This window comes from Oryzias melastigma, linkage group LG6 (genome assembly GCF_002922805.2).
Source record: "Oryzias melastigma strain HK-1 linkage group LG6, ASM292280v2, whole genome shotgun sequence".
Taxonomy (NCBI): domain Eukaryota; kingdom Metazoa; phylum Chordata; class Actinopteri; order Beloniformes; family Adrianichthyidae; genus Oryzias; species Oryzias melastigma.
This window is the reverse complement of record NC_050517.1, coordinates 24,367,864-24,385,553: the sequence shown is the minus strand read 5'-3', so window position 1 is coordinate 24,385,553 and position 17,690 is coordinate 24,367,864. Positions and strand designations below refer to the sequence as shown.

Genomic DNA, 17,690 nt, shown 5'->3' with positions numbered 1-17,690 from the left:
GTGAGGAAGGTCCAGCTCCGTTCTGGGGCTGCCGCTTCACTCTGTGCAGAAGGTGGGAGAAAGGAGGATGGTAGCCAAGCTATGATACTTGATGAGCAACGATGCCCATCCCCTTTGTGACACGGTGCTAACTCTAAGTAGCTCTTTCAGCGACAGTCTGATCCACCCTTGGTGTCTGAAAGAACGCCATCGCAGGTCTTTCCTACCTGCTGCAGGGAGATTGTACAACCAGAGCTGCTCCCAGTGATCCAGCAGGACATTTGCTGTTGGTGTTGATGTACTGAGTCACTTTATTTTACACTTTACTCTAACGTCACTTTAAAATATGTTGAGCAATTTCTGTTGCACTACTTATAACCACAGTGCAATTTCTTCCTTGGTCTCCGCACTAATTTTGATCTAATATATATATATATTGTAAATAAATTTTGTAAATTGTGACTTGTCTAATTTTTTTAACGTTTTTTCTCTGACCTCTGTACATACCACCCATCTCTATTTCTATCTGTAATGCTGCTGCTATTACACTGGAATTTCCCCACTGTGGGATGAATAAAGGACTATCTCATCTTACTTTTGACAGAAAATGAAAGAGTTTGGTTAAAATGTATTTTTTATTTAATATATATTTAGCATTTGATATATTTTCATGTTAACACTAAGAATGAAAATGTTAATTGATTTACTGCATATACACATGTAAAATACATCTAATGCAAGCAGTTTACACAATTCTCCCTTTACAAACATGCACCATTCCTGTTTTGTTATAATGCTCCACTTACCATGTGTTGCTAAACGAGTCAGAAAGCTTTCCTGGCTTTTTCTTCAGGTTAAATGAGTCACACGCACAAAAAGAAAAAAAAATCTACCTAGAGCAGTTTAATACTATTGCAAATGTATTACTCCAAAGTTTGTAGTCCGTCTCATTCCTCCATCTGCTGAAGTATTTTTAGTCCTGATTATGTAAGTTAAGGTGCTGCAGGATCTTATCCTTGTGTTGTGGATGTATCTTTCAGAGTCTAATCATGGGTATTAACAGAAAGCCTTTACCAAATGAGTAAATATAAAATGAGGTGATGTCAAGACAATTAAACAATTTAAATAAAAAAAAAAGATTGCAGAAGGTAAACTAAAGCTGGTAGTTTTTGGTTTAATTTTCAGCAAGCATTGACTAATAAATTCAAATGTATAAATGTTAGTTATAAGGGACTGGTCACCGTCTTATACTTTTTTTTATGAATTCATTTGTCTCCTCTTTGGCTTTGGTTGAGTCAATCAACTTGTTTTCTTTGCTGAATATTTATATGGGTCACATATTTAGCCCAGTTCTGCCTCATATTGCTGGCAGGTGCTTGACTTCTTGCTCGTTCCTGGTTTCCGTCTCTCTTTGGTGGACTCTGATGGCAAGCTGCACTGAAAGCTCTGGAGCTTTTCCCTTCTGTTTAGTTAAGGTGTAACCAGCAGCCAGTCAGCTTTTGCCTTTTATTTCCTTGTAGGATGCAATGTTTTTGGTAGGAGCCGACACTTCCCTGCTTTCACCTACATGTTGGTCATATGTGGAGTTAGCTTTGTTGATACTTTACGTTTGGTGGTATTTTGCCTATAGCTCACACAAGTTTCATAGAAGAATTTTCATTAAAAAATAAAAATAAAAAAATAGGTATAACAACCAAGATAAATAAAACTATCTTGTGCCTTATTACACACATTTGAAACCATAAAAGTATATAAATCTGTACTAACTTGTACTACAAACCTCTATATTTCTATGAGAATAACAGTTAATGAGGTGCAAAGTAAATATAAAGTATCTGCTTTTCTGTCGATGAACAAAAAATGTTGAAGACGAAATTATCTAAGTATGTTTTTTCAGCTTTAATTAAAGTAACTAAACACATCGTAATTCACTTTTTTGTTGTGATTTACTTCCACCGTTTTGGGCTTGCCTCAGCTAGCCACCCCTTTTTTTGCTAGAGCCTAACACCTGTTTTACTGCCAACATTTGGGATTTATGTTCCACAAAACCATTTAAAAAATTGTGCAGGTGCTCTGGAATGCTGTAAGAAATAGGTTAATATGATCTTAACACATAAAAAGAGCTCAAATTTAATTTGGTGAAGGTGTTCTCTTACGTACTAAGCTGCATACAAACTGAAGAGTTAGAGTTATGAGTGACTTTTACTGTTACTTAAATGAGAAAGTATCAGTTGTTGCGATTGCATGTTTTTCTTTCTTTTTTACTTGTCCAGCCCAACAGCTGAGCAAACAGATGAGCGGTAAAGGCCTTTTGTGTTGGACATAGTTCACTGTTACAACAAGGGGTTATGAATCTTCTAGAAGAGGTATATTTGTATAAACCCCTTCTAAAGACCTTCTCCAATGAAAATTTTGTTATGTTTTTAAGAGGTTTTTGTTGCATTTTTTCTGATGATGGAAGACATATATTAAGATAACTAAGATTAAAATTCTATTTTGGAGTATTTTTTTTCTAATCTTTAAGACAAAAAAAAATGTAGTTAGAAAAAGCTTGTAGCTTAAGCCTCAAGCTCCCTGCTCTGCTCCATTATGATACATCCACTTGTGGACGACTACATCCATGATAGTCTTCTTTTTCCTGATCTGAGCATTTATCTGGGCCAAAACTGAACTGGGGTTGTAGACTAGCTGGAGATCGTGTAAACAGAGGGGAAGTGTGGCTGGGCTTTCTCCACACAAACGGTACAACTAAAAATAAGAACTTCACAAAGATAATATGCAGGAAAACATTTTAGTTTAGGGGTTTGTTGAATTGTTGAAGGAATATTCAAATATAATATTGTTCACAAAAGCATCTCAAACTCTTTCATCTGAAAGGCATTGGCTAGCACCAAGCCTCACTAAAAGAAAATTTTGTTTTTCAACTCTGTGTCCTTACCATCCGTACATGCTCTCTTAATCTGTACAAATAAGAACTGTGTCCTTGTTTGTAACAAAAGTGGAAAAGTCTTGTTGTTGCAGTTTACAAGTCCTTGCTCAGTTGTTGCCCCTCCACTTATTCTTGAGTAAAAGGAACAACAAAATAAAACAGTGCCTACTGCATTTGTGTTTTTCTGGAAATATAATTTTATACAATTTATTTTAAAGTTCTAATAAAAATAGTTTAAATCGGACTACTGTAATGTATCACTATTGGTTTTGATTTGTCCTTGAACACTCATGCAAACATTGCAGAAAGGACTGGAGTACTTTTAATGTAATTTTAGGACATTTATTGTAATATACAAAAGCATCCATACCGCACAAAAATAAACAGGTTGAAGAAACAAATTTGGATTATCCTTTCCGGCTTCAGCGGGAAATAATACATTAAAGGCAATGAAGTAAATGATGACTAGACAGAGCTTGTGGAGATGATTCAAAAAGTACGCCACAGCTGAACGAAGTCATCTGGTTGGAAATAATGAAATATATCAAGTAAGCACAGAGAAAAATCCAGCTTTATCATTTTATATTGTTCCTGTGACAAGAAAGACCTTCAGCAACTCCAAACCTTCACAGACATATCAGCAGCGGCTATCTTTTCCCCGGGGAGGACTTAAGCCATTAGACAAGAAAGAGAAAGATGGAGAGATACAAAGAGCTTGATGCGTAGAAGTAGAGGTTATAAAGTGAAAGCAGCCTGGGCTTCTGATGAATATTTCCAAAGGGAAACTGCAAGAAGGACTGAAAACATCAATCTGTCACAAAAACAAGCCTGAAGGGAAACAGAACAGAAACCACATTTATATATTCACCAGGATATTTAATGATTTGTAGGTTTCGGTTTATTGACTTAATAACATTTATCTCTGAAAAATATGACAAAGAATGTTAACACCAGAGCTCTCGCCGGTGACAGGAAATAACACACACTTTTTGAACTACTATTACGGTAACTCTTAGACCATTGTTGCAAATAACATAATTCCAATGGATTCAAAAGCTGAGAAAAGGTGCTGATATGCAACCATTTACTACTGTATATGAAGTTAATATTGGAATTGTCTTTAAATATTCAGTGTTTTTTGTTGTGCAAGTTTTTCCATACACTTGTCACAGACCCCAGGGAGCTGGAGCCACTGAACCCGCTATGCTAGCTAGCTGCGCGGAGGTTAGCGTAGGAAACTAGCAAGCTCTGCCAGCCCATGGGCGGCGGCGATCGGTTTGCTGCAAATGTCTCTGAATGATCTGGTGAACGCCTGTGTAGAGCTCTCCAAATAAATAAACCCAAGCTACTCACTCAACATCATTCTTAAATTCCATGACGTGGCAATAAATCTTGGTGGTCGCTCTTCTCACACGTAGCCCGGGCATCAAGGCATTAAGAACATTTTAGGGCAGGTGCGAAGCAGTAAATCTGAAGCACGTCAAAAGAAAAAAAAAAAAAGAAACGCATATTTGACCCACAAATCGTGTTCAGTGTGATTGTTACTAGAAACAGTGTAAGTAATATGCCAAGAAATTTCTAACCAAATGAGCAAAAAATATAAAAAAAATATTTTTGACAGTCAATAAAAATCTATTTAACAGGTATACTATAGTTCTCAGTTTAAAACCAAACCATACGTTACTAGGGTTGGGCACCGAAGTTCGGTTCCAAGTAGGAACCGTTATGATTTGCGCGGTTCTACCGAAACCGAAAGATGCGGCTGCAAACGGTGCCGGATTTTGGTTCCAAATTTCATTGAAGTTTCATTTGTCTGTGGACATGTCAATCACTTGTACTCCCTTCTGATTTTTTATGATTCAGCCTATCTATTTACTTTCTTGTGTTCGTGGGCGGGCTCATATAAAACCGCCAACAGCGCATGCGCGCGCATCTAAAATGCCGAAGCTAAAGCGCTCGAAGGTCTGGCTGTATTTTACAGCAAAAACGGAAAATTCAGCCACGTGCAACCGATGCAGCAAGATTATCTCGTGTGGCAGAGATAACACCTCAAATCTCAGCAAACATTTGACCACGCATGGGATTGCACTAAATGCAGACAATTGCACGGTCTTTCACTGCTGGGGGGGTGTAAAGCGTGAAGGAACACACTCTAGCACATCCTCCGGAGCTAGCATGAGCATTTTGGGTCAAGAAGAAGAAGAGCCCGGTGAGGAGGACCCAGGAAACATTGAGAGCAGGCATGACACATCCGCTGACGGAGACGATTTTGACAGCAACGTCGGTGGGCGGGACTTTCGCTGTGAATAGTGGAGTTTCCGCAATTTTTAAACAACGCTGGAGCCCCATCCCAAAATGAAACAATGAATCGTTTCCTCCTTGTTGGGCTGCTAATAGCAGAAAGCTCGGCTCGGCTCCGCCCACCACCACAGCGGGTCGTCATCATCTGCTGCGCTTTGCAGCCGTGTGATTGAGATTTATCTTCCGCCTTATTTTATTGAAATAAAATATTGCTTTTGCCCAAAAACAACTGCAAATAAATGCCACATTCCTGATTTGATTTAATAAAATGTCAGGCTAAAATTTCCAGGACGTTTAAGTTTATTTAAGACAGAGTTTTATATTATGCTTTATATTACGTGCGCACAGCTGCACGGCAGGAGGGAGTCTGCGCTTGTTTGAAGCCGTTCTGTTTTGGATTTAGGAAAATAAAGGCATTATTTTTTATAACTGAAGTACCGCAATTAGCACCGAAAGGGAACCGAAACCGAAACCAAAGCACCGCGGTAGCACCGGAACCGCATCAGATCCCATCGGTGCCCAACCCTATATGTTACCCCAATGAACCAAATCGTGGGGAAATGTAATTGTTGCATTCCTACTGCATTTGTTTACGGTGAACATGCCAAAGCATTTTTAAATTTAAGGATTTATTATTTTTTGTTGTATTCCAATGCATCAGCCTTAGTTTGAGCAAATAGATTTTTCTTCATTGTCACTTCTTTTTTTAGTGATGTATTTTTTTTTTTTTTTTTTGTATTACACAACACAAATAATACATCAAACCAAAACTAAACTGTGACCCAAACATTGATGTTTCAGCTTAATCGTGGTGAAAGTGAATCCTTACATCCCTACTATTTAGATACAATATTTTAACAAACTTTGGCTTCCTATTTGGCATTGTGTTTTCCACCTTTGATTTTAGCAGTGGAGGCTGTTAGGTAGTGTTGTGGTTAGTATGGAGAACCTGGTCCTAACTTGACTTTTGGCTGGGTCCCAGTGGGGTGTCCAGTCCCAGTCAATCAGGCCAGGTGTTCTTGTTTTCAGATATCCAGGTCTCATCCACTGCTGATTACCTCAAACTAGTGTGTTCCAATAAAAACCATCAAGAGCAGGTGGAGATGGAAGAGAAACACGACACTTAAGGACTGGGATTGAACAACTATTCTCTACAGGGAGTTTGCAGGTTGCCATTGGGCATGTGTGGTTTAACTTTCTACCTGTCTGAAGTCGAAAGCATTACCTGCTTAGGACGTAACCCAACTCTTTTCTCATTTATGTTCCAAACTGTGTAATATAACTGGTACCATAAATTGCAATGATACTTTACCATACTTATTACAAATATATTTTGTTTTACGTTTTTTGCCACCTCATATTGTAAACACTATATGGCCATACTGCAGTTTATTGAAAGCGTGATACTTTACAATTTATTTAGATTGCACAAATGTCTGTCACTTTTGGGATTTCTGTCCTACAAAGCCTTTTGTGACCATTGTATGTACTCTATGTGCTATTCAGTTAGTTTAGTACTTTTATGTTTGAACATTTTCAGGCTGCATCTGTAGAAAGTAAACAAAGTTGTATTGTAATGAGAAATGGCAACTGGGGAGGAAAGCACAGGAAAGGCCTTAGAGACTGTAACCTCTTTGCTCCCTCTCTCTCTGTCTATCTTGTTGTGTAAGTGAGAACAAGTGGACTGCCAAGGGGAGAAAGCTACCAAAAATTGTTTCTGCTGAATGCAGCTCTATACCTTCATTGCTTCCTGTAATTGCTTCTCTGAGAGGTAACTGCTCTTGTCCTTTTTTGCCGCTGCTGAGATATTTTACCCCACAAAATGTGGATCAAGTTGCACTTATCTTAGATTTTCTATTTGAAAGTCAGCATTGATTCACTTGACAGTGTGAAAAAGCAGATTAGAAAGTGTCAAAGAAATATAATTCAGAGCAATATGTTTTTTTCTAAACATATTGGTGACAACTTTTATTAACTTTTATACGACAGAAAATTATTTTGCTATGATTTTGCAACTGAAATCAGGATTTCAAGACCAAGTCCCCATCTCTGCCTATAGATAAGCACACATTGGACATAAATGACTTAAACGCAGGTTTTTGAACGCGCTTTTAGCATACAATGTCATAATTATTTCAATGTATTTAATAGGGACCAAAACAAAAGAAAAAAGTTTATATATGTGTATATACAGTGTATGTAGCCACAGCTACTTTGCAACACATGTCCCTAGAAGAGCTTTTGCACTCTTGTTCACATTGGAATGTTACTACCCGATACTAACCAATGTTCTCACAGCTGGATGAGGTTTAGCGTGAAAGGTTGAGGCGGATCAAACCATGCAAATCTTGCTCCACGCTTTTCTTTCACACTTCTATTCTTATATATGAAAGACTTGATGCCATTCAATTCCACACAATTATTAATTTCTCCTCCGTGATTAATTTTCAACAGGTTGGCACTGCTGTGTTTGGAAAAGGACGCTACTCACACATCACTACCAAAACAGAGTCCCTAATTGGTTTGAGTTAAACTGTTTTAACTTTCAGCATTTTATTCATTCATAAGTCTTTTGCATGTAGAGCCCACAAATGGACTTAAAAAAACTTACGTAGCGACATGTGAACACAAGAGTTTTGAACGCAGAAGCCCCAAACCCACGTATGCATGAGTTTACATCGGCTTTTCACTAGATTCAGTCACTCAAACGAGAGTGAATGTTGGATCATTGCTCCACCTATATGTTGGAACAGATGGTGTAACAGTAACAGTACAAATAATGCATCCATCCACTGTATGATGAATGTAGTACAATCAGTTAAAATCCTGTGCATTAAGGAGGACGTAAACTAGAGCTGGGCGGATTGGTCCAAAATATCGATAGTATCAATCTCAAGTTCGATATTTCCACTCTTGTTTTAAACTTTTCTGTATCTCCAAAAAGAAAAATGTATAAAAAACTTTAAAAAAAAAAAAAAAAAAAAAAAAAAAAACATTTGAGGCAATTAAAAACAACTGAAATTTTTAGGTTCATATCACATTTACGAAAATTATCAATATTGGTGTCAATATCGGTGATATTGGCCAGTTTTGAATCGGGATCAGATTGATACCCAATACTCAGCATCACCCAGCACTAACAAACCTTTCAAGACGAGCTAAATAATTGTTTTTAGATTTTCAGGTTTTATAAAGCTTTAATGTTGAAAATGTAAAGCCCAAAACCCCGTTTTTTGATATTCACTGTTAAACTTACACAGAAAAAAGTGTTAGTAAGCATCCCCTGTGTCTTCCCTTATCTGTGTGCTCTTGTGATAAACTGGCAGCCAGGGTGTATCCCGTCTTTTTGCCCAGTGACAGCTGGGATAGGCTCCAATCCCCCTATGACCCCACACAGGGTAAAGCAATTACAGAAGAAGCATGAAACAATATAAAGGTTATATTGTAGAGTGTTTTTGTTCTCTTTTTGTCTACCGGGCCAATGGCAGTGTTCTTTAAGCAGCTAGTTGTATTTTGATCAAATCTAAGATAAAAATTTGATTGGATCTTGAGTTGCTGCATTTACTTTTTTTTTTTAAAATTCGGGAAAAAGCAAAAAAAAAAATCTGTTTTCGAACTAAGTTTATCCTGCATCCAAGAATGGATGCACAGGCAAAATGAGAAAAACAAGCTCTTGCTCTTCTCCTATTAGCATGAGAGGAAGTGTCCAAAAAAAAGGAAAAAGGTTTCTCTTTAAATCTCTATGTTATTAGCGTTGACAGGCCACATCAGAGCCACAGCAACAAATGGTGCAAAACTCCAATGACATGGTATGAGTAATTACATGCATGTAATTATGCATATAATTATATGCAAAAATGATGCACATATGCATTTTCCTGGGGGGACTTCCCTACGTGTCATGGATTGCTGTAAAAGTGAAATGCAAATGTGCAAGTACAAAACACAAGAGGCTGTGAGTTAAAGATTGTTATCTGTGACCCAAAACTGTAGTAAAGAACATCCAAGAGCAGCCTGTAAACCAAAAAAAAAAAAAACACTAGTATATATATTTAAGTAAAAAACTGAAACAAAATGAAAATAAAAAAAAATACTGTGAAAAAACAAAATAACTTGCAAAAAGTTTTAAAAAAACTGCATCAACTGTTTTTGAAATTAATAATATCTCTCTTGTTTTTGAATTATAAAAATCGTTTAAATTACACAAGTTTCAGTACTGAAATAATACCGGGTATCAAATTAATATCCATTTATCTAGAATAGTGATAGGAATATCAATACTAAGGTATCCAAGTATCAATTACTGTACATCACCAATTTTATATTGAGTACTATCCTGAAGTTGGGGCTTGACCATGCAAGGTTTAATAAACTAAAGGTAAAATTTTAAAATCAATTTGAAATCTGATAGGTAATCAATAGAAAGCAGACGGCAGATGAGTGATGTTTGTACGTATACTGGTTCCTGTTAAAAGCCTTTGCGCAGAGTTTCTGACGAACTGAAGAACATTTGTTAAAACAGGTAAAAAGAGAGTTACAGTAATCTAAACACGAAGAAATAAACGCAAGAATAATTGCTTCTAGGTCAGATCAAGGCAAAATACTTATTCATTTGAAAAATGTTCCTCAAATGATAGAAATAGTTTATTATCAGTTTTGAAAAACCTTCCAGGGACACAGAGTTATCAACCACCTGAGGTTTCTGAGACTCCACTGGACAGAAGAACTAATATATGATTTTATGCTAAAACATAAATAAATAAATAATTAACATTATGGTAATTGGCATTAAATAGTTCATGCAAAAATTAATTGGTATAAATCTTAAAAGTGTGGTCTCGCTTAACATTAACCAAGAAAAACAGTCATAATTTTAAAGTTTTGACAGTTTTCTTCTTTTTACAACTTTTTTTTTTCTTTTTCTCATCTCATTGACACATCAGTTATAAGCAGCTTTGAGAACAGTTGTTTACATGCAGCAGTGACACCGTTTCATTAGATGTATGCATAATCTAACTCTTTGTAATCTGTATGCTTTGGCTCAACTACAGGAAATGTACCTATGTTTTTATTCTAACATGTATACTTCCAGTGGTAGCTTTGACGATAGAGACACTTCCCTCAAGTGCACATTTGTTCTGCTCTCATGTTCTGTTGGAGCTGTGCAGCCTATAGCAGAAATCGCTCAATGCAAACAATTTGCATTATGTGGGGTTTGCAGAGTAAAAAACTCAATTTCACTTTTTTCTGAAATGCCTGGAGGTGACATTTTACCTAAGTCCTACTCTCCCATGCCAATCATTTTGCTGTCACTCCAGCAGTTGCCTGTCAGTTTCATTTTGTGTTAGTGTAAAGCTGTTAATTTATTCATCTTTTTTTTTTTTTTTTTTTTGCTTTTTTGCTTTTTTGCCAGGCACATAGCGTTCAGTTTGTGATGGAAGAACTGGAACGGGAGATAAAATATTCACTTATTGTGCTTATGTAAACATGAACTCCATTTCCCTCCACTGTTTCTTATACGCCTATATTACTGAGAACACAGATGGAATATTTTTTGTCTTTGGTGGGAATTTATTATTAGTTGTACAACTGTGACTGCAGAGTGTGACTGTATTTAAAAAAATGACATAGTGTAAACAATCAAGCTTTGGAATGGATTTTATGCATTTTTTAAATAAACTGCATCATGCTTGTTGTCCTTTCTTCCACGAAGTGACACAGTTTTGGTCTGGTCTCTGTGTTTGATTAGAAACAAGGATGGTGACAAATTAATTCTAAAAGTTTTATGCATGTGACATTTCTAACAAAGTCTCTATAGAAAACAGAGATGGCACTGAAAACTCGTTGCCTCTAAAACTGATAATTACAAACGTAAATAGAGTTCATTTTTATCCAAACTGTAACTGAGACAGGCTCCGGGTTAAGAAGGGACTTAGTTTAGTGAAATTATTTAACATTTTTTTAAATGTTTGTGTCTTGTGTAGCATAAAATGTTAAATATAAGTTGACCATAATATTCATTAATACAAATTTGAATTTTTGATCATTTTTAAGCTTCATATTTCATCCCTTGGGGCCCCGCCTCCTTTAATGGAAAGAAAGATTAATCACCAACTTAAAGCATCAATCTTACATTTATAGGTCAATCAATAGAGTAATTAGATTATTGATCTCAAAACTGTAGGCAGTTATGTTAAACAAGTCTGAAGAACAACTGACTTGTGACCATTTGTTATGCAAATTAAGCAACAGATATAAAAATATTATATAACTTTTTTTTTTCCCCAGTGAGAGCTGTTATTTAAATTTTGAAGGCAAATCGGTTTTGATGAGAACCCATCTGAGAATAAACGTTTTGGAAAACTTTTTGTTACACATTTGGAAAAATCTTCCAATTCAAATCTTCTCGTATATTAAAGCAAAATTATGTATCTTTCCTAACACATTTTTAGATTATTAAAGACATATAATGTTTAAATTGATTAAGTAATTGATAAAGATTTTTGATTAAACATCAACATGAAGGAAAAAAAAAATCAGTGCTTTTTAAAAAATCCTGGAATTAAGTTCGTCCAAAAAGGATGTTAGTTTTGCACCTTTTTTTTTTTTTTTGTCTGCTTTATGCACTGAATCTTGATCATGTGTAATCGGATAAAATTAGTCATTAACTCTATGTTTAGTCACTGCCTTTATCTCAGACATCTAAACAGTTTATCGTTTTTCAGAGTTGAAACTGTGATAGAAGGAATATGACTTCAATCTCTGTGTCTTAAACTTAAGAGAAATTACTTTTCCTGCTGGACTGTTACATCTTCAACTTGCTTTTAGTCAGTAAGTTAATGGATGCGTCACATGTGTTAACTTATGTTAGACCTCTGGAGAATGTGACATAAAATGGAAAATGTAAAGTTTAGAAGTCAAGTTTAGAGTTATAAACTTTTGACACCATTGATTATAATTAACTTTAACCTCATTTTCCTTGTCCTCAGAGCCATTAAAAACATGAGTGGTTGAATTTAATATGGTTACACAATGTTGTGTTTTTCTTATTAAACACTGTCCTTCTTTTTCTCCTGAACTAGTCTCTCTTTTTGTGAAAAAAATAAAATACGTCTGATAGAAATAGTCTCAGAGGGAAAAAACAAAAAACAAAAAAAACGATCTACTACCCATTTGGTGCTGTACCTAAAATTGCTTTGTGTATAAAATGTAGTCCCTCTGTTTTAATAATGGAGAAATGAAACAACAATTAAAAAGGGCTGCTATTGTCCTCACATTCATTTAGGCCACAGAACCAAAATTCTGACTGTACATACATAGTCTAAGGTAGTAAAAATTTAGTGATAACTACTCATGTGAACTACTAACTACTCATTTAGATTTTGGCGTTAGTTATGCCCTGTCCAGTTATATAGACAAAAAGTGCGCTCATTTTTTAAATACATATTTAACAAACTGAGGTTAAATTTAATCAGAATGTAGTTTGTTGTTTTTTGTTAACTGTAGATGTTAAAAATGTAGTTTCAATCAATGTTGGAGGAATATGTACATACACAATACAATTGGGTAATGATAAAAAACAATTTAGTGACATTTCTCAGTGGTGACATTGCATTAGGTTGTATCTTTCCCTCTGAAAATAAAGGTTTCCAGTCACATTTTAACCTTTGTGCTATCCTAATCATGTTTAACCGGTGTCCATGACATAAAATCCTTTCCACCTTCCTCATGGGAGGGATCATACATCAATATAAAGGTAGGGTCATCTGGTCCCCATTAGATAGCACAAGGGTTAAATATGAATGTGAGATTCCTCAGCCAGTAACAATCACATACCACTACAAAAATATTTGTCTGTAGTTACATAATGTTAAACATGTTTTAAGTATTGCACAAATAAATATAAAAAATAAAAGTAAATCCTAAAACTGATTTTTTTATTGTTATTTTAATGAAAATATGGTTATGTAACACAGAAATACCCCACCACTAACCATAACTTTAAAGTGAATCCTGTGTTTGATGCTGTAAAGTCTGCATTTGACATAAGGGCAGAGGGTCAGACCTCTCAGCTCTGTGTAGTATAAAAATAAGTGGTGAATTAGTTTCGATGTAAGCAGTAAAACACTTCATATTCTTTAGGGAAATAAATAAATAATACTTGCACTTAGTTGGAGCTTTACATCAATACCTTTAGACTATGGTATTGTGAATGTGAACCTTGTATATGAACCATGTTAAAAAGAATTTAAGAGAATATCTGCATTCTGTGCTATAATCGATGGAACTGAAACTTTTCTAGCTGTACACACAAAAAGACTTTTTTACACTTGACCCAGTATTCTTAGTGGCTTTTCTACAACTTTTTTTCTTGCTCCCAGATTTCTTATGGTGGAATACATTTGAGCCTCCTCTCCACACTTGAAAGCTACACTACTCCCCAGAGGAGTGCTATGTGCTGGTCAGCTGGGGCACATCTACATCAACAGAAATGTTTAGGACTGAGGGGAAAAGGAAGCCTCGAGGCTGTAATCCATTCAACTGATGATCTTCAGTCCAGTTTCCATGCACCAAGATTTCACATCCTCTGGAAGAATCATAGCCTCCAAAGGCTGGAGACTCATAATTCAGGCCCCAGTGCAGAAAGCAAATTCTCTTCCTTTTCTCATATACATACATATATATATATATATATATACATATCTGTCTGTGTTTTTGTGACGAACCAGAACGTGAAACCACGAATAAGTGGGGTTATTATATATATATATATATATATATATATATTCAAGGTTGCTCTTTTTTCAGTTAGGGTTGCGAAGATGGTGCTAATAAAGTTGCAAACTTGGTGGATTTACATTTATCGTTATATTTTGAATATACAAGTTTCTGTGACCATCTTATTTTAATTGGTTGTAGTTTCTTGCTGCACCTCATTAATTGGACATAGCTGAAGTTGGTGTCCAAATTTTTGGCTCCTCTTTGAACTGTTGTAATAAGTTTTAAAATCTAGTGTACAAAGGAAGTTAAAACATAGACTTACAGAAATTATGTTGGTAAAAGGATGTTAAGGTTGGAGTTATCCACAAAAAGGCCAAGAGGAAGACCAAAGAGAAGATGGATGTAAGTGAATAACATAAGGGATACAGAGGATAGGGTCAGATGGAGGAGCATCACTCTGGCAAAGAAATAAGAGAGCCATGAGAAACCTATAAACTGAAGATTTTACTTAATATTGCTTGCAGCAATGCAGTGTACGGTGTATATGTGTGAAAGCGTTTGCATCATTGATCTTAAAGTGTTTGATGCAGAGTGTCAGAACGAGTTGCGGCAGAAGAAAACACACCTGGTTAAGGTGAAAAAAATAACAATCTTACCAGGAATAAAAAACAATAAGAAACTGCACTGGAGCTGAAGATGCGTCTAACAACTTTGGCACAGCTTGGATGGGCAGATGGGGATGATTATGCTCCATTTCTAGCTACCTAAAGTTTCTTTTAAGTTTGAGGTCATTTTTCTGTCAAAAGCATTATGTTTTTAGCTGTTAAATTTTACACTCATAGATGGTATGAACAATATTTTGTGCACTTTCCTAGAATATGTGAAAAAGTCCTATTCAGTGGTTAGTAGGAAAAATTCAGTTAGCAGAAAATGTGATTGTATGAATAAAAAATAATAATGTGGTACTCTGCCACAAAGGTGACATTTCTTTTCACTGACTGTACAAGACATACTCTGTTTATGAATTGTTTTGAATAGAAGAAAAAAAAAGAAAAGGCTTCTTTTACTGGATCCTTGAACTGATGCCTTTGATCTGCTGTGACGCAAAGGTCAGAAAGCATTATGATGTCGCCCCAAGTATTTTTTCACTCAAGTTGGAGTCTTCTGTGCCTGCTCAAGGCATATGGCTAACACAAAAAAAACACAATCTGCTTTTGCTGTTGCACATAAATCGTGGCATTTATTGTTTTTCAAATTGATTAAAACATTATAATCTTATCATAAATGGGGGTTTTGCTTTTACTCGCTTGTGATTTGCCAACTTAGTTTGAAAAAATAGATATGTAGGACGCAGGTGTGATGCTGTGTGCTGTCAATCATTGATGAGCTATCACATGTGTCATGACAGGCTCAGACTTCATGTACCTTCACATGCAGATACATTATGATAATTACCATGTGGATAATCTGTCAGAACAAGCATCTTACTTCCTAAAATCACAAAGACCGTGGGTATTTATGTTTTTTCTTTATTTCACGACCAAAAGTTTGTCTGTTTTGCTAAACAATAAAAAACTGGGCTTCACAAGAAAGTTAAAATGAGTCATCATTCAATCACTAAACCATCTGGTCTAACATCCTTATCATTCAATGCTGGGCACGTTCCACCATGTGCAGGATGTTTTTTATTTATTTTTTTAAACCAGCAGTTTCCAGCTCCTGCATTGTGCCTACACTGCTCCTCAGGAGATTCACCAAAGGCAGATTGTAGCAAAACCTTCAGCGATCCACAGCACAGCATTAAGAAGCATGCGACGCAATGACTTTCATTTGCATTGACATACGACGGTGGCTTTGTTTGCCAACCCTGCTCTGTGAACAGAGATAAGCGCATATAGCCAAAAGGAGCTCGCTTCCACGTGCGGATTCGAGGCTTCTCACCTGCTTCTCGGCTTGCTTGTTTAGGCATCTTTGTTTCAGCAACACTGCAATAAAAAAAAGAATGCAAAGAAAAGGACAGGAAGGTTTGTGGGAAATATTTTATAAAAATGGACAAAAGCTTACCGTATTTTCCGCACTGTAGGGAGCTGGATTATAAGGTGCACTGACAATGCATGCTCTATTTTTGAACTTCAGTCATATGGCGCACCAAGCTATAAGGCATATATGGCAAAACAAAAGAGTCAGAGGTAACTCTATATTAGTCAGTCAGACTTCATTAACTGCATTTACAGTACTTAAGAATTTGTATGTAACACGCTACATGTTAGCAACATTAAAAGTATGGCTAACTACCTGTGTTAGCATATTCACAATACCTATAGATCCAAACTTGTTTGGAAGAAAGAGCAAAAAAAAAAAAATATATTGTGACTGCACTAACGTTATTGTGGCTACACTACCGAGAAAAAAAAAAAGCAAAGACTAGTCTGAATTCTTTCACTACTCACTTTATACTGTGGTCATCATTTTGTAGTGCTGTCTCAATCTACAGTTCCAAAGTTGAGCGCCCGATAAATATTTCAGAGTACTTTGCAAAAAGCAGTGAGCAAAGATGCTTACTATTGGTGAGTATAGACCAGAATAAATTGCGTTTGAAAAATCTTTGCAAAAAAAGTGCGTTTAAATCTAATGTTTTAATAATTCCTCGACATTTTTATCATCATAACACAGTGGACATAAAATGCTCATATTGATTAGATTTTCACTTTGTGAAATCGGTGATGTTATACTTGCTGTTTAAAAAAAAAAAAAAAAACTGAAAAAAAGCAATGAGCATGGTGTCCGAATTGCTTTTAAAATCCGGGGCACTTAATAGTCCTACTCTATAGTTTAGTAGAAGGGATTAGGGCGAGAATTCAGACGCAGTCCAGTACCTCTTTGAAACATGCTATACGTTAGTGGTTTAATAGAAGTGCGTTCAACAAAATTACAATTTCCTCTCATTGCATTCCTTTGTCCAATGTACATTTTGACCACGAAAGTCTAAACAAATATCTGATTAATACATCAAATCATTAATTATTCAAATTCTCTATTCTACTTTCCTTTCAATTTCATTTCAATTTCAAAAGAAACCTTCAATAATTACATGTTTAATTCACCTTGGCTTTGATAATTGTAATGTTTACAAAATAAATAATGCTTTTCACTATTGTATAGCCTTCTTAGCTTATAAATGCAGGACATTGGACATTTAGAAATCAACTTTTCACTAAAAACAAATAACATTCACTTTTTAATTAAATATCTCTTTTAAAACTTTTACAAGAACCATTTATTTTAGTTATGCTCTTAAACATATTTAAAGTTAGGACAGGAGTTCCACAAAAATTATTAAAATACAATACACAATACATGCAGGTAATCAGTCTACAAGGCCGCCATGACAACACTGGCTCACAACCCAAATCTCGTCATCCAGACAAGAAATCTCGCGAGATTACTGGCTACTTCCCGTTCGGCTTTTCCCGCCTTTTCTCGCCGGAAAAAAAGAGTTAAAGTTTCTCGATTTAAATAATAAAAAATACAAACCAAGTAATACTATCAATCCATTGAAGCTTATTGATTTCCATCTATAAGGTTTTAAACCGGGCACTAACCTGGAAAATGAGAAGGAGTCAGTACGTGACCTCACTTCGTTCTCCAAAGCAATTCTGACTGAAACAGGAAGGGGGGTGACCAAGATGGCGTGGTGAGAAAACGTGTTTCTTGAGTGGAGGTACGGCAACAGGATTTCTTGCTGGATTTTGACCGTTAA

General features: G+C 35.7%; 1 long non-coding RNA gene across 3 annotated transcripts in view; it reads right to left on the bottom strand.

The window, feature by feature from the left end:
* The window catches only part of LOC112152608, a 146,893-nt gene extending 129,302 nt beyond the window's left edge, over positions 1 to 17,591 (bottom strand). For 2 of the 3 annotated variants that reach the window (XR_002920346.2, XR_004948086.1), the window contains exons 1-3: positions 17,533 to 17,591; positions 15,995 to 16,083; positions 15,872 to 15,915 (exon numbers count right to left, since the gene is read on the bottom strand). This is a non-coding gene — a long non-coding RNA (uncharacterized LOC112152608). Of the gene's footprint in view, positions 1 to 14,474; positions 15,916 to 15,994; positions 16,084 to 17,532 lie in introns of those variants that run through there. The other variant, XR_004948085.1, reaches the window with a different exon arrangement.
* Positions 17,592 to 17,690: the final 99 nt, after the last annotated feature.